Below are 26,018 nucleotides of genomic sequence, written 5' to 3'. Positions count from 1 at the left end.
TCAATACCACAAGCCCTTGCAGACCATCCTTCTCAGCTGCTGCTCCTCTGTACCTGGTAACAGTCATGGACATCCAGCTCTGCAACACCCCCATCTCTCTTAGTGCTCCCCTAGCTGTGGTATCCAAGAGCATGGGCCATCAGGCTGCATCCCAAAGCCTGGGTCTTGTTGCTTTCACAGTGATCTTGGTCTAAGAGCCCACTCTTGACAGCATGCTCACTCTTTTGCCTCTTCTTTACAGCTTTACATGAAGGAGAAGAAAATGAAGGAGAGCAAAGGTGGAATTTTGTGATGGCCTAGGCATAGCTTGCCTCACAAACCAACCTCTGTAGATGAGGTATGCCTTAAAAATAATAGTTTTTAATTCTAGGGCCCCATGAGATGGCTCTTCTTGTTCATGTGCTCATTTGTTTGAAACCTTCTAGGGTTAGGCAGAGCAGCAAGTAACCTCCCTCTTCAAAGCAGGTTTGAGTGTTTGGTTTCCAGAACATAGGGCCAGTTCTATCATTGGAGAGACAGGGCAGCTTCACAAGGACTGGTTGTCCAAGCCTGAGATTAAGTGCATCCCCAGACCAATGAGGAGAAGGTGTGTAGGCAAGGGCTCTCAGGTGTGGCTGGTGGCCCCAGGTGGGGTTTGGACCAGGGCAATCAAAGCCTGCTAACACACTCAAGGCCCTGACAAGTTATCTATATTTCTACAGATCCCTCTGGGGAGAGGGGTGTGTTTGTTTCTTATGGGGTTAAGCCATCAGATTGCCTCTTATCAGCTCATCTGCAGTCCATAAGACTTCCAAGAACAGAGCTTGGGATTGGGATCAGGAAATGCTTAAGTAAATAGGAGTTCACTTCATATCACATTCCACACACTGGTGGGGGAAAAGAACTGTACAGAACTCGTTCTTAGAGAAAGCCAAAGCCTGTATTCAAGGAAGGTGAAAGTAACAGCTCTTTCTCCCACTTGTCTTTAGTGTATAAACCCCTCTAGGCTTATATACATAAATACATGTATATTTATTTTTGTGTTGGCAAAATCTGTAAAGAGTGTCCATTTTGAGAGTAAATATTGTATCTTTGAAGACCATTTGTTGATAATTTCCAGGAGGAAACCAATTTGGAAAAGAAAACTTGCTTTTCACAAGCAAAGACTAGAAGCTACAAAATTATTTGCCAATCCTAAGTAGAGAGTTGAGCCCAGGTAACTCTGATGTCAGAAGGCTCAACACTAGGGGCAGGTATCAATTCTTACATTATAGAGTTAAAAAGTTGCATCGATAAATATATGTAGTTAGGACATAAAAGTCAGAAATAATCTCTGGAAGTTCCAGCCCCTGAACCACTATAGAGTCCAGGCTGTCAAAAAGATTCATGATACATCCCACATTTTGTGTAATAGGCAGAAACTGGGTCTATTAATTTGGATCCAGAGCCAACAGCAGAGGCCAGAATGCGTAGGTGGCCTGTTTGGATGGAAATTTTTTCCCCACTGCTGCCACGTTAACAATCTATTGTGGAGCCAGATAGGAGGAAACCTCCCTCCCTCCCTGCCCCATCTGGTCTCCTGGGCTGAACTGTCCTCCTCACTGCCAGCCTCCCTGACTTCTGAAACGACTGGCCACTTTGCCCATACTACGGTGCTGAATTCTCAAGAATCATTTGAAATTAAGCCACACACTCAAGGGGAGACAATTTTGCTGACTATGGGGAGCTTTTATAACATCAGCAACAACTCAGGTTAATGTGGTGGTTTTATACTTTCTCCTTCCCTGGACACATGAGCCATTCCAGAACTTGTACCTGAATATTTGGTTCTCACATATATTTATTTAGCTAGCAGTGGCATTCCTATTTTTATAGCTTGGAGTTTTTAACTTTTTTGTTAGCAACATTAACAAGGTTTATGGCATATAAAGTGAGCTGTGGCATTTAAAAAATGTTGGCCTAATGTAACGCCAGCTTTTTTTTTTTATGTATATACATGTTCAATGGCAAACTCCTACTGACAGGCAGAATGCATTTCTATGTCTGGACAAGTTTATAGATGGTGTTCCCACCTCTGGGCCACAAGGTCACAAATTTGTTTCTGATTCTATTAAAGAAACACTCAACAATGGTAAGTTTGTGTACTTTTTTTTTTTTTTTTTTTAAGAGAGGTGACTGTTTTATGTGACTCAAGATCTTAAAGATACTCCAAGGAATCTCTGATGAATGCTGGGCTTTCCACCCCTATACCCTGACCGAATAATGCTGGTTGCTGATTTGAGAAGCTTTGTCTGGTTGTTAGATAAAACAGATTTCAGGGGAAAAAGTGAACTGGCAATGTCTCTCTCATCTGCCCGTGCATAGTTATACTGCCTTCAGAGGAGTTTCATAGGAGTGGGATTTGATTGTGAATCTAAAGGATGTCCAGGAGTTCAAGATTCACGATACCTGTTCTCAATTCCTATCTCCTGAGCAGATCCGTGTGATACAGAGGACCTCACCAAAAGCTTTGCTGCCTGGCTCTGCATGTCTGTGGGATGGAAGGAAAAATATTCCTCCCTTGCCTGCCTTCATCTGTTTTTCAAGATTTTAGAGGCAAGGCACAGGTAAATCAAGGCACCTACCTCAGTGAAGACCTTTTCACTTCAAACATTAATACAAATATTTACTGGACTCATGGCAAGGACAAGTATATGACAAATACATCACAGATGATTCCTAACGCCCCCTGAAACACCAACCTTACTCTTCTTGGAATTAATTTGGCTAGGTATTTTCTCTTTTGATACCATGTGATGGCTCCAGCTGCAGCTTCCTTACCGAAACTGTTTACTGATGCCTAGCCTCATTTAACAAGAAGGGAAGGAGCATCTAGCCTGGCCTCAGCCATTACCAACCTGAAATCACTTCATGCTGTAACATGTGCTCTGGGGCATCATGGCTACAAACACACATACTTTTGGCTTGAGAAATGAGTGGGGGCCAGCAGAAAGACTGAGCTGATGAAGTAAAAGTAAGAGCAATGAAGAGAGAGAACCAGCATTTGAAGGAGGGAGGATAAGCTTGTATCTCTGTTAGAAGAATTTCAGTGTCATCTGTTACTGCCCAAAAAGGAATCATGAAAATGCAGAAGGGCAAGAAGCACAGCCCTTTTTGTGGGATGCTTGGGTTACTGTGGTTTGAGGATCAAGGATAGGGATCACATGCCTCTACTGAAGGAAGATCGGCTGGAATAAAGCAGGGAGCCAGAATATCTAGCCCAGGAAAAAAGCGGATCATGTTGCAACAGAGCACAGGAAAGAGAATTTGGCTGCAGTGTCTGACTGGAGGCCTTTCAGCTACATAAGAGCACTCCAGGTCTATTCTTTCTCTAATTTCCTTATGCCCCCAAGGAAGCTTTTGGTGGAAGTTTGCTTCCATTTATGGGAGGACTGGAAGAGTGAGGGCCAGACTGTGACTGAGCATCTGGCAATAAGAAGGAGGGTTCAAAGGAGAGAAAACTGCTCAAGCAGGCTTTGAAAGTGCTATTCTGCATTGCAACTTGACCTCTGCAAGCAACAGACTGCCTCTGCTGGTCAGTGCAAGTAGGTATTTTTTAAAAGCATCAGTTCAAGACGTGTCTGATGCTTGGACGCAGTGTGATGACTTTACTCTCTGAAAATCATCATCATCACACAAATTCTTGTGGCTCATGGAAGTAGTAGCTGATCTTTAGTGCTGCAGATGCTCTCCTCCTGAGTTTGGCTATTTAAAGGCAGTATGATAATAACACACAGAACTATTACTAAACATCTTTTCTCAGAGGAGACATTTCTTTCTAACAGGCATTTTTGTTTTTCTGTGCTGTATTTGGTTACCTCATAGATAATGTTCTATGATAACCATGCCATACCTTTTCTCAAACAGGTTGCAGCTTGTCTGGCTTCTAAGAATGGCATGTTTTCTTTTGGCTTTGGAGAACTTTGCAATTTTCTCATTTTTAAAAAAAAAATCCCTACAGAAATTCCCTTAAAATAAAAATCTACAACTAAGCAACAGGTATGTATATCCCTACAATGCATAAGCAGTTCTCCACCAAAGCAAACAATCTTCTTCACTTGCTGTTGTCGCCATTAATTTGGTTACAGTTACAAACAGTTTGGGCAGTTTATAGCATCAATTCTGTGAGGAAAAAAAATTACATATATATTATATATATTTAATGTGTTTGTATATTTATTAAAAGAGAATCCAAAACAGCTGAAGTGGCTTGTCCATGAGAGGCATGTTTAATAAATAAGGAATGATCAATTGCTTTGCACCATTTTCAGGCTTCTGATCTGTTAAATAATACAGATAGTTTGATTTTTCTGGGAATGCTGGTGAAATGCATTCAAGACAATGAGGAGTCTTTGACTTTTTTGCTATTTGTTGGCATCATGGTGCCAAGAAAGAAGATGATCACAATTTTCTATAGAGAAAAATAGCAGATATTTGCCTCTTGTGTTTATCCCTACCTACAAAACCTTATAGTGAGATAGTTTTCCACAGCTCCTCTGTCACATTAGACACATAGAACAAATCCTTCAAAGCACTTCAACTCTCACATTTCCTCTGAGGAGTTTTTCCTTACACAATGTTATACACGTGTAAAAACAGAGCTAAACCAACCAAGTACAGTGACAGTTATTGGAACTCATTTTGTTCAGCAGCATGCCCTACAAAGCAGTATTTGTGTGACAGTGCTAGAAGACCAAGAGCTTGCTCCTGGGAGAGAAGGACAAGTACTCAGGGCTGCTGCTTTTGTCTGGTTTGGTTTGGATACATTAAGCTCCACAACATGCAGTGGAAAAACCACAGAAGTGTCTCTGTTCTTCTGAAGCACAGTAGCAAATCTTGAGTCTGAATTGAACTAAATTCTCAATGGGTATAAATCAAAGTAACAACACCAAAATCAATAAAGCTGCTGCTCTTTTTTTACATGTTACATCTGATGTGAGACTCCCAAGTACCACAGCCACCACTCCAATGCCTTCTCTATAACCAGCCACCATCATGCCACAATATACTCAGCCCTTCCAGCAGCTAACCCCTGCTCTGTGCTTTCAGTGACTCTCTCTAGTTCCTTCCCTTCTTCCCCAGAACTGGCATCACTCAGCATTTTGGCTAGGAGGCCAATTCTGCAAACTGAAAACATCAAAGCATATCTCTGGCTAGATCTCATCCCAACCCTCCAAGTTTGTTGACTTGGAAAGTGAATAACTAATAAGGCAGCATGCCATTGTTTGCTGTTTATTATAATGGAAATAAATTGCTGGCTCTAACTCAGGCACTGATTGTTCCTTTGATATTACTGCCAGGAAGCAAAATAAAATGGTTTTTTAAAAATCACCTTTCACAGGGAGTGCCACAGGCATTTGAAAGATGAGCCTTTTTCCATGTCAAAGGCTTTACCAGAAGTGCCAAACATGCAGGAATTAAAATTCAAATCTTTCCCTATTAAAACAGAAAGAGAGAAGGCAAGAGCAGGATGGCCTGGGTGGGTTAGCACACCACATTTGTCCTGCAAGTGCTCATGAGGCCAGAGCAGAGATGGCTCCATGGTGAGGAACATTTCCTGAAGGATATGGGACACATCCTTCATACCTTTTTTCCTCTCAAACAAATCACAGGTGGGCTGAATCAATTCCTCTGTCTACCTGGCAACTCTTAAACTAATAAAGAGACTTTAGGAGCCAAAAAGAAGGAAGGGGTGCTGCTTTGCCTCCGAATTTGAACCACCCATAAATCTAGCTTGTGTGTTTCTTTCCTGTTTTTGTTTGGGTTTTTTTGGGGGGGTTGTTTTGTATTTTGTTGGTTTTTTTTTCTCTGTTGTTTGTTTTATTTTGTTGGGTTTTTTTTAAACTACATGGAGCAGCAATTTCACTGCACCTCCAATGTATTCTCAGCATTTTAGCTTCTTCCCTCCTATGAGCAACCTGGTCTAGTGGGCAGTGTCCCTGCCCATGCAGAGGGGTTGGGACTAGATGATCTTCAAGGGTCATTCCAACCCAAACCATTCTATGATTCTCTAACTTTCAGGTGCAGATTTTTTTTTTCTATCAGAGTGCTACCACCTCTAGCTGATAAGGTTGCACACTGGCACCACTGTAACATGCATAAGGAGGAGCTTCCTCATTGGAATTTATAGCTGGATCCAGATCTTAAGCAATCCAGAGCCGAGTGGCGTTTGGTTTTCATGACGTGCTGCAGTTTGATTTGGCTCAGAGCAGAGGATAAAACAGAGTGCCAGATTCAGATCTCAGGCCAAATTTGGATTTTGTATTTCAGCTACCAAACTTCATCAGGGTTTGGCAAAGCTGTGCTCTCACCTGCTCATGCCACGTGGAGAACACCTGTGATTTGCTGGAAAGGTGTTTGGTTGTGCTGTGAGAAACTTCCCATTCAAAAGCGAACCTATGTGAGCTTGTTTTGGCTGACTCTGGCCACCACAGATGATGTTGTGCACCAGGAGCACAGAACCACCAAAACACACTTAGACTCTTCAACTGCAGAGAGGGAAAAAAAAAAAAAAAAAAAAAAAAAGTATAAAGAAAAAAGAAAGCTGTCTGGAGCAGACCCTTTTTCCAAAAATCAAACCAACCCATGGCTTCAATAGCAAAAAATCTGTTCATGGCAAACAACACGGTCTGCTAAACATTAAGATCCTGTTTGATTCTGCCTATTCTTGGCTCTAAGTGCATCCTTATTCTGCAAATTATTTAAGCATATTATTAACTTCAAGACTGTAGCTATGTCCCATAAAATGGGGCAATATAATTGGGACCTTAGAAAGTGCCTATGACATAGGTGCTTTTCTGAATTGAAAGGTTTGAAGAGCTCCCACCAAAGTGCCCTGGGATTAAATAAAGACTTTCCATTGGCTTCAGCAAACATTCAGCCAGGTCCTAATTTTTGTAATTATTACTAGCTTATAACCGGAGATTTGGAAAGGAAAAGGAAGGAGTTTTTCTCCCTATAATACCATCTCCTCTATTTCTGAAAATTAAGGGTGTGATTACTGACCTGTAAGTACTTGATGATCACACTTTGGTTTGAACTTTTATGAGTATATGTAGGTTTATGAACTGTAGCACTGCCCAGTAATTTATTTCCCAGGTGGCCTACGAAAGTAATCTGGAAGAGGGGAAACAGTGTCTAGGGGCTTGCTGCGCAAATGGATGATTGTACTAACTAGATTTCTGCATGTATGTGTTTGGAAACAGTCTTCAGAGGGGAAGCAGAATTTATTTTCCTAATAAAATCAAACACTTTTCTTTAACCCAGAAGTAGCACTTCAAATTCTTGCTTATTTTATTAAAAGATTGTTGATCACTTTCTCCTATCTTTCTGTCCTCTAGGTGTAGAGAGAAACTGGGCTCAAAGACAGCAGCAAGCAATTCAGACCCCAAAAGCTGTGGTGACAGAAGTGTGAAGAAACTCTGAATGACTCAACAGGGTCTTTGCAACCATGTTGCCCCTCCCTGGGGCATCATTCTTTCCCCAGGAAACAGCCAACCTCAGGGGCTTTGCACAAGTTTCTTGCACTGAATAGAATGATGCAGAGTTGCAGTATTCCCCAGGGCAGCAGAAAAATCTCAGGAGCCAAGGGCAGCTTCTTTGTGCTCAGTAAGTGCCCGTTTTCTGGTGAGCAAGGCTGTACCATGAAGCTCACCCAAGGATGCTGGTGGCTGCTGTGGGACTCAGCAGGTTGACTCTTTTGTGCTGCTGGAATTCTAGAGCACCATAGTCTTGCTGACAGTTACTGGTACATCTGTAAAGTATTTGATGTTCCTTGATCTGTCCTATCTGAAGAGACAAAAGTAAACATCAGACCTGAAAATCCAGTCAGCATTGATATTCTAGCATGTGAACCGTTATGTGATACATATAAGACCTCCTTGGAGACTGTGGAAATCTTATACTGAGACATGCAAAGCCCATATTAAACAAAGTTTCTGCTTCTATCACCGATGTGGCCTCTATTCATTCCACTTGCCAAGTTACTGGGAATACTTCAATGCAAAGAAAGGTCTTTATTGCTATGTCTGCTCCTGTTCTTTTTTAAAAACCTTCTTTGGCAATATCTCTAAAACTTGAGGAAACCGATTCCCAAGGAGTCACCTCCTGAACACAGCACAGCAAGTACTGGTGTGACACTCATGCTAAAGCTATCTTGGTTTAACTTTAAAGCTCCTCATCCCTGAGGATCTCTCAATTCTGGCACGAGTGCCGTGTTTCTGCTTTTTGTGAGAGCCTGGATTATTTTTAATCTTCTGGACATGTTACAAAGATCAATTTATAGTCTCACAGAGACAGTAAGGACAAGGGTTTCGGGGGAGACAAAAAGGAAATTGGCTGCTGTGGATTAGTGAATACTGTTCTTTCTGAAGAGGAGAAACTTTTCAGGGCAACTTCTGCTTTCTTACACTGTTTGCTCCGCTTTGGAGAAAACATAGTGTGAACTGGTACAAATGCATGGATTGCAGGGGACCCATGTTCCCTTAGGCCAGCAGAGATGTTTGATGAATACATTACAAGTTGTGCAAGCCCTCACAGCTCTGTGCAGGTGCTGTGTACTAAAAAAAATTACACAAGATGCTAATTTTACTCTTCCTGTTACAGTTTCTATATATACTACAGTGAATTACACCAATGACTTTGTTCCCAAATTACCTTAACCTGAAAAAGCATCTTGCTTGTGATTTTGAGAGATACCATTTCTTAGCACTTCCAATATTATACAAGGCTTCCAGTGAAAATAGCAGGAAAGCTAGAGTTTGAGACAACCTGTGGTATGTGTTTCCCATAATATTCAGCAATACATGTTTTAAAAGTCTCTGTTCATTCAGGTTGCAGACCCATCAGTTCAAACATTTACCAGAAGTCACTACAAGAACATAGCAGATATGTGCATATGGAATTTCTATACATTTCAGAAGTCATAAAAAACAGTGAGGAGGTTTTTTTCTACTTCTACTTAAATCTTACTTAAACTTTACTTAGTAAAATGCAATTCCTAACACTTACAGGGGGCATGTTACAATTGTTCTCTTAATTTCAGCAGGTGAAAAGTAAGAACCACAAAGTTTTGTATTATTTCCAAATAAAAGAGTCAAATGGCCTAAGTTTACCCAATATTTCACAAACACTTCTGCAGAAAACCATGTCAGGGCATTTTTACAAAATGCTGGTAATGTCCAGGATTTCATACTCCTGAATTTATATATTTTACAAGTACTTTGTTTGTTTTAAACATACTCCACTATGATTGTTTTCTTACCCCTGCGATCTCCACCAGGATTTTTTAGGCTGGATCACTTTCCAGGAATTTTAACTCCTGGAGAGGAGAAAGGGCTTTTTCTTTGGAAAATGTCATCCCCAGAAGTGCCTTTCACCAGACTACTCCTTCCTGGTAAGTCCCAAAGGACCAGTTACAGGAAGGACTGAGATGAGGTGATGCTTGGCAGGTGGCTCCCAGGGTAGGTCCCCCAGCTGCTGTCCCTTTTGGTTCTTGAAAAGGCTTCAGTGACACAAAAGATGTCACCAAGCTAGACTTGACTTTCTGTGGGCATTTGATTCAAGATCTCCAGATCCACCTTGGCCTGTGGGGGTGCCCAATGTCTGGGGTGGTGGGACAAGGTTCTGTCCTGTCCTGCCTGTAAGTCCAGGCAATAGAAGCAGGGGTGATGGGAGCTTCACTTCCAAAGTTTACTCCTGATCTGATCTAACCCCTTCTGTGAGCCTATGAAAATGCTCATGGAGATGCACCCTTAGAGGGAAGATCTGCTACAAATACAAAACAGATGCTAAAGGCTTGAGAAACACATATACAAAGAAGAAAACAACATTTTCAAAACCATGGGCAGAAGCAGGATCTGAACCGTGATTTCCTAACCTCCTTTCCTTGTTTTATCTACACTGCTGCTGCCTGAATTTAATCTTAAATCTTGACAATTTCTACCCTTTCCTGGACATCTTTTATTCCATGGTTAGCACTCTGAGATGCTAAAGGTTGGAATATTAAAATAAACATCCCAGTTTCAGTTATCTGACATCAGTGAAAGGGTGAAGTTCCTATTCCCTGAATACCTGTAAAGCTTTCATTTTCCCTCTTCAACTAAACCAAGATGACCTTCCCTTCCCCTTCCCCTGGTACTTCTCTTCCTGGGGCCCATGTAGCTTTCTTGGCCTGCCTTACCTTGCTGCACTCAAATCAAAAGACAGATGGATTTTCAATAAGAGCTTTATGGTTAGTAGTACCCCCTTCCCACTAAAATACTGCAGATTTCTGTGGTAATTCTACTTCCAGAGCTGTCAGAAGCATGCAAAAGCCAAGCTTGTTACATGTGGACACAATTTAAATGGGTAATAATCCAACAGGGAGTTATTTTTTATAAAGGCAGTTTTACTGAGATACGGTATGGTCCAGAATTGGAACTTCCAATAAACATGTGGCTTTTCTCTTGTGGAGGTCAGCATATTTTTAAGAGACTGGAAGCAATAGTCCTTAATTTCTCACCTCATCTCTAGTAGCTCAGTTACCACTATTCACATTTTAATTCCCTCTTTGGCAGCTCTGACAAGACCACTCAGTTGTATTGACTTCAGTCTGGTCCAGAAAACTTACTTTGAATGTTCTTTTCACAGACCAGACATTTGAAGGATCTGTGACTGCAGCAAACAGGTGAAGGCTTGATGTTACCCAATGGGAGTAAAAAACCCATCTCCACAAGCTGACGCATCATTTCAGAAGCTTGCAGTTTCCTGTCAGATGGATCACTTTTCCCCCAGATCATCAGAAAAAATGATCATCCCCTAGTAGCCCAGATCCATGTAGACTCAATTTTCTCTACCTGCCCTCCAAGTTTTCTGAGCATGCAAACTGCACATATGTGTTAGCTCTGTCCCGCACCTGAAGTCCAGGCATATATATTTTGGCACTGTAGGTTACACCACCCAGCTATGAGGCTCACACTACGAAACCAGGATGCTGCTGTGGGAGCTGGTTGGGAGGAACCTCTGCAAGGATCATCTCCCAGTTGAGAACTTTTGCATCAAAGGAGCATGTCCAAGAGTTCAGAGGTCATGGCTGGAACATCCCTGAATCTACATCCATGCTTGTCCTCAGCGCCATCTCCTTCTGGCCCTGGCTAGACCCCGTTTAACTACTTGCTGTGTCTGCAACACACTGTGTGCATGAGGGTCCTCCTCATGTCCTGGTTCAGCTCCTGTCTGGTGACAGCCCTCCTCCTAGCAGGAAGGCATAAAGTATATCCCCGAGAAAGGATGTTTCAGATTCTGGATAAAACAACCACCCTTTTGCCTTCACTCCCATCAGTGGTGTTGCTCTTCATCACTCTATGCATATGAGCTGCAAGGATGATGGCTCTGTAATTTTCTTATGAAGTAAACATGTTTCTTTGCCTCTGACAGCAGGCAATCCCAGGCCAGTAAATGACTGGCAAATGCCTTCTATATTAATCTCTTCAAGTATTTTGGCTTTTCTGTACTTTTAATTTGCCTGGAGGCAGACATTTGAGATAACAGCTGTTATGGTGATACTATCAGTCATCTGCATGTCAGAGAATGCCAGCAAAATTCATGTGGAGTAGACTTCTTGGGTTTTTGGTTTTGTTTTAACTGCTCTGGGGCAAATTCACCCCTTTGTCAAAGATCTGCTAAAAACATTAGAGACTACAGTGGAACTGGTTTCTATTCTGTGATTGGGAAGAAATGTCTTTTTCTGCTGATAGAACACAAGTTCCCTACTTGCTTTTTGATGTTCCTCAAATATAAGTGTACTAGAGCAGTCCTTTGCCAGATCCTGTCACATTTGTTGGTAAGCAATGTCAGCACATCTACCACCAGGAAGCATACCTGTGATTTTCTGGAGAGAGATGTGATTGACTTGCTCTGAAGTAAATGGAGAGGCCCTAATAAACCCTGTTAAATGGGATCTTACTGTTCCATGGAAGATACTGCTTGGCTTTCTTGGGCTCAGTTATAAATTTCACTGTGGAAGAAATTTTCTTTGCTTACTGAGGTAGAGGGCCCAGTGTCAAGGATCATCAATGAGTAGGTCCAGAGCTCTATCTCACAACGTTGAACCACCTACAAGGGAGCCAAGTAGATTTATTGCTTCTTTAGAGGAGACGCCACCAGGAAGATTTTGGCTAGAGATTTCTTACTCTGCATTTGTTTAGTTTTCCAGAGAAACACAAGATGGAAAAATAAAATGTAGGTTTGGAAACATACTAGGATGCCTCCCTATATAGTTTATTGATGATGACAGCAGTTTGTCCAGTTAGTTTAATGAAACCTAATATCCTTTTTACTAGAAAAGCTTATTAATTATACTTTGACTGAAAATTATTTGTATCTTGAACTACTTTACTGACATTAGGCCTATGGGGAGATAAATAGTTGCACCTATAAAATTATCATTATTCGAAAGGAGGAACGTAGATACAGACATTTTTTGTGTCTGCAGTCCTGGTGGATCTGAGCACAGAAAATAAAGGTTTCTGCATGGATACTTACTGTTTTCTGATCATTTCCCAACAACTCTCAGTAATACGGTGGCAGAGATTTCCCTCTTCCGTTACCTTGCCATTACAGAAGGTTATTTTGCTAGAAATTCAGAGCTCAGCTCTTGGTTGTACCACACATCTACTGCGGTCTGTTTCCCCACATGGAAAATGAGCATACTTCCTAAACACAGAGTTAAACATTCTGATACCACAGAGAGAGAGCTCAGGCAGGTACCTGTGTGGAAGACAAAATACACGTGAAAGAGAAATCTGACCTTGAAGGCAAGTCTTGAACAGAGATCACAAAGTTTAACCATTCAAGTTAACTGTTAGCAAGTAAATCTTGTGGTTTGCTTCCCAAAGGTAGCTTTTTCGGCTTTGACACGCCTGTTTCTAACTATAGTTGATTCAGAGAAACAAGCAAGCATTTTTGCAAGCTTTGAAGATGCACAAATTAATTCTCCTACCACTGCACATGGCATTTCCTTAACCCTGTTTCCAGTAGGCGTGTGAAACTTGTTTTCACCCATGGTATTCAGGTGCAGCTTCTTTGGGACAATGTTAAATGAATCCACAGGAGAACTTCCTTCATATTAAAAAAAAAAAAAATTCACTGAGTTCAAAGGAAATGTTAATAGTGGAATTAAAAGCCTTTCTTTTTGGATCTTCCAAAGACAAGAAGAATATGCAGCCCACTTAAACATGGTGGAACCAAAAAAGGTAAGCTGTATGACATAGTAATTTGTTAAGCACAGCTTTCCTTACGTGCTTTCATCACCGCCAATGTGGTAACATAAAGGATTTATTCAGCGTAGGTGAACTCCCTCTTCCAAATGTCTCCAGGCTTTTGAGCAATTTTAATTTCTGGAGTTGAAGTATATCTGTCTCACAGTGTGTAAGTCTGAGGGCTGGGAAGGTATTTGTGCATTTTTGGCATCATTGTGGCAGTATTGTTGGGGCTAAATAAACTGGCTGAAAAATGCTTTTCTTTGTTTGATTTCTAGGCAGGTTGAACCAACAGAAAAGCTAAAATATGTCCCTTACTTATAATGTGAAAGTCTGCATTTCTTGTCAAAATCTAGGTGGAGATTTGGCTCATTTAATAGTGTCACAGTTCAGGTACCGAGATACAATTTCTAACCAGAATGAATTCTAAATGAAAATTTTCTTTCCGCTTTTATATAAGGTGACAAAATCTGTTAAAATCAGTTTTGATGAGCAACTTTTCATGCAGAAAAGTTTGTCTCAAAGTATCATCTAACTCTAGGGCTAGCCAAAAAAAGAGAAAAAGAAACAGCTTTCAGGCTTAAACCACTGTGGCAAGAAGAAAGTTTTCTTTTTTTTTGCCACTGCTGAGATTTGCAATATCACCTAGATATGTATTGCAAATAGGGCAGGGATATACTTTCCTGCTACATATCAGACACTAAACATTGCTGAAAACAGAGGCTGGTCTTAAAGAACTAACACCTGATAAAGACAAACATTATTGCAGCTTAAAAAAAAATAAGAAATTCAAGGCTTCATTACTTTAAAGCTACTGGTTATTACTTACAGTATTCCTTTGGATGCTCTTTGATATTATAGTATCAAATACCCTCGAAGTAGTCTTCCACAAATATGTGGTTCATTGGGTAATGTCTAGTGCCTTTCTCTAGTGTTTTCACCAGGAATTTAGAAAAAGGGCTATGCAAAGCTGCAGCAAGGAAAAATGAAAGAGATAAACAAGGAAATGTCAATTAAGATTAATAAGATAACACCTGGACTGACTGGCTTGGCAGTCACGCATTTCCTTTCGATATTTTCTGTGTAATAAATTTATGTGAGATGAATACAATGCTGGAAGTTAAGGGGGGACAATTAACAAGACAAAATTTCATTGAAATAGTCTCATCTTTTGAGGGACTTTAGTCATTAGCAGTAACTTATTCTTCGTTAGTGACAACGACAGTTAAGCATCTCAAACACACCCACTGTAAGAGTTCGGGGTAAAAATGCAAACATCCAGGCGAGTCTTTGTGGGCTACATACAGGTAGTCTGTGTTGGTGGCACCTAGGATCTTCTTTCTAAGGGTTTTGGGCTGTCCAGGAAGGAAGGGTAGTTTCAAGGAGAGGGGAAGGGAATCTGGGAATGACTCTAGCTGCCTAGAGAGGAAAGGTCCTCTCTCCAGAAAATTATTATGAATATCAAACATAATCATCTTCAGACAAAATAGGGAAATAGTCTTAGAGAAGAAACCAAAACAAGGTGTCTCCTGCACCTCCTTTCCCAGACAGCATCCCTCATCACCCATGATTACTTTCCCCTTTTGGATCTATTCATCTCTTTCCACACAATGGCACAGTTCATGAAGGAGCTGGGAAAAACACCCATCCTAGCCTAGCCCACAGCCTGGGATGAGATGTGAGTTGGAATCCCTGAGGCAAGGAAGCTGTGGATCCGGGGCTTCCAGGTCTCTGAGTTGGCTCACCATGGTGTTATTACATGCAAAAGGCAACACTTAATTTCGCCATTTTTTCCATTGAAAGAGCTGCCTGCCAGAAGGGCTAGCTGGGAAACTTGTAGGATGCCTGCAGGCAGATGGAGGGGAAGCCCTATGTTGTAAGACAAATGTTACGGGAATTCAGGTGTCTAAATTTCCCTTACAAAAAGAGGAACTTCCCTTTTCTCACCTATCTGATCAATGTGTGCACATTGTTTTCAGGGAGGGAGTACAAAAAATTACATGTAAAGGCTAAGCAGTTAGATGCCACTCTTCTGCATGCTTAGAATTGAAATGAGGTCCCTTATCTGTTCCAAACTGTGATAAGCAATGGGACAGCTGAGGTGAAAATAAGCTATTTCAGTTCCTTTATAATTTTTTTTCCCTGTTTATTGATTTATATTTAAACTGTTGCATTTTTGCCTGATGTGTGTAGCTGTATTCTTGCATGCAGACATAACTGCATACAGGAGTGCAGATAAAAATGTTAAAGAAATAATCCTGTGAGGGTCTGGGAGACTGGAAGGGAGATATATAGAAGGTTGATAGCATTAACTGAGAAATCTCACTATTAGGATGGTAGCCAGAGGAGATGTTAGCCAAGTGAAATAAAGGGCTTACCATTCAATTAAGTCATGGAGCCAGACATACTATAGCTTTGTTCTGGAAACCTGAGTCAGGGACCAGGAGACAAAACAGACTGCATCGCTGAGAGACCACCAACCCTCCTCCAGGAACGCTGGAGCACTATGAATGTTAACATGGGCCTACATGCCACAATTTCAGAGCCTTCCTGTATGGCAGGCTGACACCTCAAGTCTTTCATCTCAGACTTTGCTTCAAATTTTTCCCTTGCTGGGTCTTTTTCAGGTCCCTTTTCAAGCATGACTGCTTTGCACAGCACTGGTGTGGTAGACCTGCTCTGTTCTATTCAGAAAGAACTTCAAGACCTTGTAAGGTTACTGGTGCTTATGTGGAGGTCTCGTCAGTTGTGAGAACAGGGTCTCTGAGGAGAAGGTACCAGTAGACTCTGGATACTTTCCTTTTTAATTCAGTCTGAGTTTCTTTTTTTCTTGCTCAGAAAAATAGTGAGGCTGAAGGGCCAACTCAGGGGAAACAAGAGATACGTGTCGGAGTGGCTATCAGCACGGGGTGGGGCCCACCTACTTCTACCATGGTATATGGACGTTGTCTAGCTGCCTCACTACATTAGGACACTTCTCTGCCATTCCTTTTGATGCATGAAATTAATGTAACCTCTGACCACTTGTCCTCATTGCCAGAGACTGTGTGCTTCTGTCTTGCTTCATCTAAAACAACCCATTGGTTTCCAGTTCCTCTCTCTGAAGGCATTCTCTACAGTGAGTGACCCAGTACTTGTTTTGCAGAACACTGCAGGGAAGAGGGCCATGGATACCTCAGTGTTTACCTACTGGCTTGTAATGGCCTTGTGTTGCCTGCAGATATATTCATATCAGTGCAAGTCTAAGGTCAGATCTTGTTGATGAGTGGTATTTGTGAGCTCTTGTTATATACACACTCACGCCTCCAAACCATGTTAGACTTGCCACAAGCTGTTTACAAGAGGTTGAGCCCATGGTGAATCAGCCCTGGCATGCAAGTCCTGCTCAGCTCCCCCCATTCTGGCTGATGTTGCTTAGCTGCCTCTTCTGTGTCAGGCAGAAGCACCTCTGAACATTGGCAGTGCTTGACAGCAAAACCCCATTATCTAGCAAAACTCTGGATGCACAAGACCCGTGGACCCATGGACAGTGGCCCACAGAGATCTATCACACCAGTGAGTTGACTCAAGTATCTGAAGACAAACGTGCTCAAGTGATTTGTTGTAAAGTGATCTGCAAGGCTGATCCTCTAAGTTACTATCAGTGACTTCATATTGACCTTAATAGCAGGACCACTCAAATACTTGAACATCGAGGAGAACAACATGGTGTTTTAAACAACTATTTTTCTCTTAAGGTATTTGATGTGCAAGTGGTAAAACCAGAGTGTCAGGGCTTGACTTGGAACATATGCCTGAGGCATTCGTTGAGAGGCATGATAAAGAAACTATGTAATGCATATATTTTAATTTTAAATAAATCAATGTGATAATCTGGGATCAGGTGGAATTCTGCAGCTGGAAGAATAGGACAAAGGGAAGTCATTAGTTATACTTTTAATAAATCAATTTGATAATTAGGGATCAGGTGGGGTTTCCCAGCATCAGAAAGAGGACAAAGAAAGCTCATTAGCTCTATTTTAAATAAATCAATGTTTTGGTTGAAGTGGGATTCCCCTGAAATATAGGACAGGGCAAAATGGTACAGATATTAAAAACTGCGACTTCAAAATGTGATTGATGTAAGAAATGTTTCCTACTTCCTTATTTCATCTGTATTTTCTAGGCACCCTTTATCAAAAAAACAGTGTGGTCAGGCTGGGTATCCGGGAAGATACAAGGAAACAAGGAGAAAAGACCTGTAATATATTCAAGGAAATAAAGAGGAAAGGTTATTTCAGCTTTGTGTAGCTCACCACATCTAGCAAATCATTTTCAAAACATTGCAGCATTCAGAACCACTGGATATGTCTGAAGACTCAGGTCCTAGACTTTTACCTGAGCCTGCCACAGGAATATATATGACAATATCTGCCAGGTCTCCACTACAGTAACCTTCACCAGGCACTGAGCTTTTCTTCCCAGTGGCACTATCAGGGCAGCATTTGCTTGATCTGCAGATCTCCCTGTACAGAGTCCACTTCTCACTCATGCAAGGTTATGCAGCCCTGCTCTTCACCACTGGCACACATTGGCACATAGCTGGCTCCATGCAGGCCCTGCTGAGGCTGATGGGACTTTATAACAAGCATAATTTGTTTATGGATTTGCTTTGATGCAGCATCTGAAAGCAAAACATTATTTGAGTAAGAAAGGGAGATAAGCAGGTTAAAACCAATGATGTTAAAAAGACCAAACCTAGCAACATTCAGCCTATTTACTCCTTTGTGCTACAATGAAGGATGGAAATTCCGTCATCACTACATATAAAGGAATGCCAAGCACTACAGGAAGCAAAAGGCTTCATCATAACCAGTACCTACTTGTTCCCTAGTGTGCTACACATTAAAATGAGCTCTTTGATACAGGTTTTCTTCCCGCCTTGTTTCAGTTTTGTCCCACCTGCACTCCACAGAGGGAGTCTTGCTTACTGCTGATGGACAAAAACCCATCATGCAAGGCTAATATTTCCTGAGGGTGCATCTTCTCACTTGCACAATGAGATGCACATGATAATTACCTCCTCGGATGATAACAACTCATCTGTGTCACTGTCCCATCTGCCCATGGCTAATAGGTGTGCAGTATTTGCTGTGCATTTAAAAACTGTTCCCTTTCAAAGGTCAGGAGATCAAAAGTTCAGATCTCATTGGGAATTGCCAGAAGAGGCCACACAGCCTCTCGCTATCTCAGCAGTCACCTCATTTCTGATATCAAGGAATCAGCAGCAGCTAGCTTGCTGCTGCTGTTGTTTCCACAGACATATAAAACCGGAGAACCAGTCAGCTGTAGCAAGAAATAATAAAGACATTGAGATTACATACAGTCTTCAAAAATTTCCTCAAAGGGTTTTCAGTTTATTTTCTCACCTCAGTGTGAGGCGCAGCCTTAACAAGATGGCTGCCAAAAGTGTGATTTACCCCATGGCTTAGGCAGACCATCGTGATGGATAGCAGATAGTATTTCAACAAAGAAACAGTGCCTCGGGTTCCAATCAGCTATGTAAACTAATAGAACCTTGCTCAAAATACTTTTGGCCCTTCCTTTGTGAGCAGATTCTCAACAATTAATAGAAAAACACATAATCTATATGATTTACGATACCATTCTTCTTATGAGAGGAGAGTCATGTGGCGGCCAAGCACAGCAGCATCTTCAGAGGTTGAAAAGTCAGCACTAAGATTCAGTCTATGCTGAAACCTGACCCAAGAAATCAGAGACAAAGAGCAGTTTTACTTTCCAGATTTTTCAATAAAAACATTAAAGCAATTTTACATGTCAAGAATGCAAATAAAGAGCATAAGATTAGTACTTTAAGACAGGTTTTGTTTTCTTGCAGCAGTAACTTAAACAACACTTGATTTTTTCAACTAAAGCTCCACAATCCGTTGCCCAATCATAAAAGGTTTTTTTTTTAAAAAAATACTCAGTGGCTTATCTAAAACTAATTTTCTGTACATGACCTCAAAAAAAACCCCACAAAAATAATAAGAAAAGAAGGGCCCTTGGACCCCAAGAGAAAATGGGTTTCTTGAAAGCACTGAAAAGGATTTAACAAATGTAAACAATCCTGCAGTTCCTCTTTAGCCAAATTTGCTTGCTCTCCTCCTCCAGGGGAAGTGCAATATCCCTGGAAATGGGAGACACTAAACTGCAATCACAATTCAGAAAAACATCAGTCAGCGAAACAATCAAGTATGTACTTGAATGCTATTAGCATAATTGGGACACAAGTATATGATTGAAGTTAAGTATTATTAAAGTTAAGTTTCTCTAAGATAAATGGATTAATGCAGATGGTTTAGTAATTTTGAGCATCAAGGACAGCAAGTTTAAGCCATTTGTCCAAATTTACATGTGATTGTTATAAGAAAACACCATTTCTGATTTTACAAGTCCCAATCTCAGCCCCTCAAATGCCTAAAAGCTTGTCATTCCCCTTGCTCCTGCATTGACACTGCCTATTTTCTGCATATTCCCATCATGCCTTTTTGGAAACCCAGCTGGGGGAACAATGGGGCCACTTAGGCTCAGCTTGAGGAGTGGGCTAGGCTGAATAGGCCAAAACTTTTTTACCGAGAACAGTTGGTCAAGATGATTTCTGGACACTGGAAAGCTTAGACACCAAACTTGTGTGCATGGCTTTCCTCCAAAGTCATAGGAGAGTCAAGGACTGAAGCTTTGTACCTCTTCTGCAGATGCAGTGCCTAAACCAATGATGACTGCAAGCAGAAAGCTCCCACAACAACTAAACAAACCCCCACAGAACAGCCCAATCCCACGTGGTCCTATCAATGGATTCACAATAATTTCCTCCTTTGCAATCTGTGATTCACATTTGTAAATCAAAGCCATTAACCTTCAAAGTGCTAAAATGACAGACAACCTATGAGCAAACATCCAGTTTCACTCCCTTCAAAATCCACCAGAGAGAAACACACACACTCTGGGCCCCAGCCCAACTTTATCCTAATCTCCGACTTGATATCCATACATTTCAGCAATGGAAAGCTCTGCTGGATGGCTTCAAATTTGCCTCAAGACTGTTGCTAATTGGGAAGACTGTTTTTCTTTATTCTTTCTGCAGTGTTAGCAGAGGTACAGTGGCAGTATGCTGGCAGTAGAAGCTGCCACTTTGGGAAGAATTTTGATTAAAATATACATTGCTTTGATCAGTGGCTTCCCTGTAGTGTAAGATAAACATGATTAGCAGTTTTGGTTGGTGTTCATTCCTAAGGCACATGCTGTGAAGTTACTACACTACAGTATGCAAAAGCTTAAAAGGAAAATTATTGTAGCCAACTGGGACTTGGAATTATCCTGAGACTAGAAATGTTAAAATCTAAAGTAAAGAGAAGCCAGCACTGCCTTTCCTTCTCTGCCAGTAGCCTCTTCCACAATGGCATGTCCAAGAGGTTAGGGTTGAGATCTTTTATTACAAGGCATGTACGTCAGAGGAGGAAAGGTATGGGAGCATGTTCCATAACTAATTTAATGCTTTATGTCTTTTCATTCAGCTCCAGAAATATCACAGAAGTACACTTCCCTTGGGGTGGTGAAGTTTGTTTGAATCTCACAGCTGGGGCCTGGAAGAGCTGTCTGAAGTCTAGCCATGGTCATTGTGTCAAGGCATTTAAACACTACTTTTTCCTCTTCCCCCCCTCCCACCTTATTTCTTGTGAAGCCAAAATGGTGTCTATTACAGGAAACTAGTATGGCTGTTAGTACAAATAGTATTCATGGAAATAGTTTTCTGCACTACAGATTTTTATGCAAAATTCAACTTCAGGAATTTGTTTTAAAGTTGTTAATGCTTAAGGCTTTACATTTTTAGGGAAGGGAATACAAAAAAAATGCAAGAATAAGTAAAGACCTGCTCAGAGAAAGGCAAGCGACTTGGTGACGTTACTTGTAAGCTGAGAAAAGAAACACAGACATAAGAGGAAAACTTGGTGTTACACTTTCTGAAGTTGAATTTTCATGACATCTTATGACTTCCTCAGAAAAGGGTAATTTCTCTGATAGGGGTAGGAACCAGCCCATCCTTCATTTTGCCATCCCCAAGGCTGGGCCGTATCTGAGCAATTCCACAAAGGCTGAGCATCACCAAAACCAATAAAACTGCCCCAAAAGAGCTATGGGTTACCATTTCTGCCACTCCTTGCAAAGGTGAAGGGCAGGGGGTGGGTGCTGCTGTGGAGTGCTATGTGTTACCCTTCCCTGCCAGTTAGAAGGCCTTTGCTGATAAAGTAATAAACACACTATAAGACTGTTTTACAAGCCAGGTCTCACTCTGCTCTCCAGCTTTTTCTGATTAAGGGCATTGCTGCTTCAAGGAAGTTCAAGCTGCAGCACATTTAGCATCTGCATTCCTTTGACGTGTTTTGAAATTATTTTAAAACAACTGGTAGAGGAGGACGAGGTCTAGGGGGGACTGAGTGCTTCAAAGAGAAAGCAGATCAACATGTAAGCCCCAAATTACATAACTAGACCCACCAAGGAAATAAATTAATTTGTTTCCCAATGGCTTATTTATATAACCCTTTAATTATAGCTAACCGTATCGCCAACGTTATACCATGGGAAAATGTAAAACTGTTAAGCAACCTACCACTCCACCCTCTCCAGACCGACAACACAACCATTAAGCAACAACTACATGTTAGGACATCGCCTGCTCTTTTGTCTTTCAAAGGTATGGTTCAATAATGCGGGTATGAAAATGAGACCTCAACTCCAAGTCCTTTTCTAGGGCTTTTTTGTGTTTCCAAACTACATCTCCCTGTTCGATCATAAAAACAGGACAGCATTTGGCTTGCTTGCAACATAGAAAGGCATATTGTTTTAAAAATGCACTATTTTCCCAGTTTGTGCATGAGTCATAATCAGCAGTTGAGTCCTGTTAACTGCAAGTGCTGCTCAGACTATGCTGCCTTTTCAAATGGGGTAAGCTGACCTAGCTCTCTCTGTTGACTTCAATTAAAGCATTTCTAATTGTTTCTAATTCAGCAGGCACCAGCTGAGACCCAGCTTTTGCCCTACAAAGGCACAGTATGTTACAGCAGCTCACTGCAGCTCCTCAAGACCTAATGAATGCTACATATTACGAGCTATTAGACCAAACCCCTGTGATTAACAAGATGGCAACAGTAACTGGGAGGATTTTGCAGGTGAGAAATACCAGAGTTTTCTGAAACAGAAATTGTCAGTGCAGATGTGTTTCAATCCACATTCAGTCTACTTCAGAAGACAATACATAAATATTTCTAAGAAAAATAATCTCCTGATGATAAAGCTGACGATGTGGAGAATGCTGTAACTTCAGCTACGGCGTTTCAAGATGGGCTTCATCATAAATCATGGAAATTCTTTCTAATGTTCTTAAATTTGAATTGGCTTTCAATACTCAGATTAATGAAATCTTTCAAGTACAATGACTTCCTTCTCTATGAGTCTTGGTAGCTTAGCAGCACTTTAATACAAACAGATTTCTTTAAGTACAAAGATAATGCATCTTAATGCTAGAATAGCCAACGTAGCTGGATATTAGGAACCCTATATATGACCAAATTGGAACAGATTATCAGGCATGCTTTGGAATCTCCATCAGTCAGAGTCTATCCATCAAGCTGGGTGTCCTAAAAGACAGGCAGCTGGTCCACCACTTTTTAATAGGCTCAGTGCAAGAGCTGTGTTAGGTGTTGTGAGGGGGCCTTGAAACAAATCCTGCAGATTAGAAGACAGGCATTCCAGGCTCTGCATTCAAGAATCTATAATACTCTGTCTAGAATTCAAAAAGAGCTAAAGAGAAATAATAATATATGCAGGAATTGCCCACAAGAAAATTCCTCCATTAGCTTGCTAAATAATCTGTCTTTTGTATTTGTTTTTAATTTAAAGATGGCACAAAGTGAGTTCTAGCTAGCCATTCCTGCATAACTCAGTGTAAAGAGAGATGAAGCAATGCTATAATTCTATATTCTGCATCCTTTGAAGCAGTATTTTGTTGGTCATGTCTGCAATGCCTGAGGACGGCCTTTAGACCAAGTTCTTTACTCTTAAAAACAGATCAAAAGAAATTTGGTCATCTCCTTCAAAAGGCAGCTGTTCTCCTCCCCTTTTTCACAGAGTTGCAACATGAAACAAGGCTTAGTGTTGAGGAATGTCTCCTGTAATACAGTATACATGTTTTGGCTCACACTCACAGTTTTTTAAATGGGAATAGCAAGTTAGCAATCTTAAAGGGAGCTAAACTAACTTAATCTCAGTTCTGAACTAAAAGAGGAAAAATTGAAGTTTTCAAGAAAATCTGTTTGGTTTATATTAAGTAAAAATTAAAATGTTGAGCCTAATGTTAACTGATAATATACCAATGGCATTTTATCTCAGGCTTTTTAAAAATCTTAGCTATGACCGCAATCAATAAATACTTTTCCAGCCTTTAAAATGGCAGAAGAATGCTGTCAGATGAGACCAGTGTCTATCTAATCCCAAAAACTTGAAAACAAGAAGCAGAGTTCTTGAAGAGTGTGCTATAATTTTGTGATTTCTCATCCAGACCTGACTTGTAATAAAAAATTAAGGCTACTGGAGGTGAGATTTACACAGATCAATACACCTCTTGCTGCCATTTCGCTGACATTTCAGACTACATTCCCAGTTACACAAAACAGAGAATAATTGTGCTGGGATGTAGAGGATAGGATTGATCAAGAGAAAACACGAACTGGTCAAAATCCCAAATCCAAATTCCTGAATCTTTAAAAATGTTTAGTTAATGTGTGTTTATATATTTTCCCCTCAACATATTATTTCCTGATTTTGGCTGGAGATAGTAAAGTACCTTGAAAAAGGCTTTTTCCACACTGTGCTTAACTCAGCAGAAGCCAAGACCTACAAGAAATCTCTATGAAAAACAGATTTTCCTCCTTTTACTGTCTGTTTGACCATCAGTCTTCTCCAGGATTCCCTGATGATTCAGCATGGGGTTAGAAAGCTACATAAAATCCTGGACACAGATAAAGACCTGGAGAGACACTATCACCTGGAAAACAAGGGTATGATCTGGAATTGATTTCCATTCTTAATATTCCTCAGTAGGGCAAAACATTTGTGAGCTGGATAGCTGTAGACAGCTGGTTCTGGAGAAAGGCTGGAATTCATCCCACCAAGACATTACCTTCTCTAATGGGAATAATACTACCACAAAAACACATCAAACCTGAGTAGTTCTTGCAACTGTTTGCAGTTCAGGAAATCAGCGTGCTGCATTGCTATTTGTAACCAATATAATTTTATCTCCACTCTGTGCTCACTTACTGGTAATGCAGCATAGTCACATTGCTGAAAAAAAAAATGCATGGAAATGGAGATTTATGGTCCTCCATGCCACAGCTAATGAAGTTAACATGGAAAAGAACCCAGCAAAACCAAATCTGTGTTGTAACTGTTTGGGTTACGCAGCTGCACAAGTGATACATTAAAAATAACCTGAATATTTTAATTTCTGTTAGCACAAAAAAAATGGAATAATGTTTTCATTGACAGAAAAATATTCAGGTAAATTCTGCCAGAAGAACATTTTCAGTGGAGAAAAGCCAAAACCAGATCCCTGTGGATAAAATTTACCTATAAGTGGATTTATTTATTTATTTTTCAGTTTTCAGAGAAAACTTTTTGAGATACTCAGTTATCTCATGAAAAATCGGGAAATAACCCCAGGTATAAATGATGTACCACCAACAGGTCTCATCCCACGTATGTCTTCTTTGTGCAGGCCAGTCACCAAAGGGAGAGATTGTCAGGAGCTACTGGGAAGCTAGTGGGACATGTACTCACATCTAATGAGGTTGTCCTTGGTGGAGCATTTGCTAAAAGGTTGAAGTTGCCTTTTTCTCCGGAATCTTCAGTGTTCCTCTAGTAAAAGTGTTTACACTGACAGCACTTTTCTCCTATCTGAGGATCTGGCCCTATTTTAGCCTTCTTGACTTATTTTTTGGCATGCTGCTGCAAGCGGGTTGGGATCCTGCCAGGGCGGGGGTGAACAGAACAGCATTCCTGGGCTCTTAGTAGTGTTGACCATTGTATTAATGTGAATACATAAAAACCTTCAAAGGCAGAAAGGTGACTCCCCATCACATGCAATGCTCCTTCTAGTCCTTTCAAGCCCCAGATCATCAGCATAGTCCGTACTTGAACCCAGGACACGCTGCTTTCTCCTGATGGAGATTATTGAAGTGAATAGTAACAGTAGATGAGGTGCTATCTTCCCCTTTAAATTGAGCCATTCAATTTGTCATGAATGGCTGAGTATTTCTTGCTGGCATTTGGGACTTAGATTTCAGTGCTGGGAACAGAGTGAATAGGATCAATGATGAAGCTGAAGTACAAAAAGAAGGAGCAAAAAAGGGCAAAGGACTAAATCCGATAGAGACAAGCAATTACAAGGTGTATTAATGTACACTGGGCTAGGCTGGAAAGAGGGAAGAACTTATTGTTATTCTGGGGGATTCTTTTCCATGAAAGATAAAGGGGAGGGAAGTGAATATTTGTTATTTGGGCAAAAGCTGTGGCTGCAAAGAATAAAGAGACCTTTTAGAACATGGCAGCTGCCTCTAAGCCTCCAGCGTGGTACTTGATACCACAATCTACCCTCCTAGAGTTTTTTGGCCAGCTTTTGAGAACAGTAAGGAAGGCATTCAGAAGGAACACAATGACAAATGT

The sequence above is a fragment of the Apus apus genome, chromosome 3 (assembly GCF_020740795.1).
Source record: "Apus apus isolate bApuApu2 chromosome 3, bApuApu2.pri.cur, whole genome shotgun sequence".
Taxonomy (NCBI): domain Eukaryota; kingdom Metazoa; phylum Chordata; class Aves; order Apodiformes; family Apodidae; genus Apus; species Apus apus.
This window is presented reverse-complemented; position numbering follows the sequence as displayed.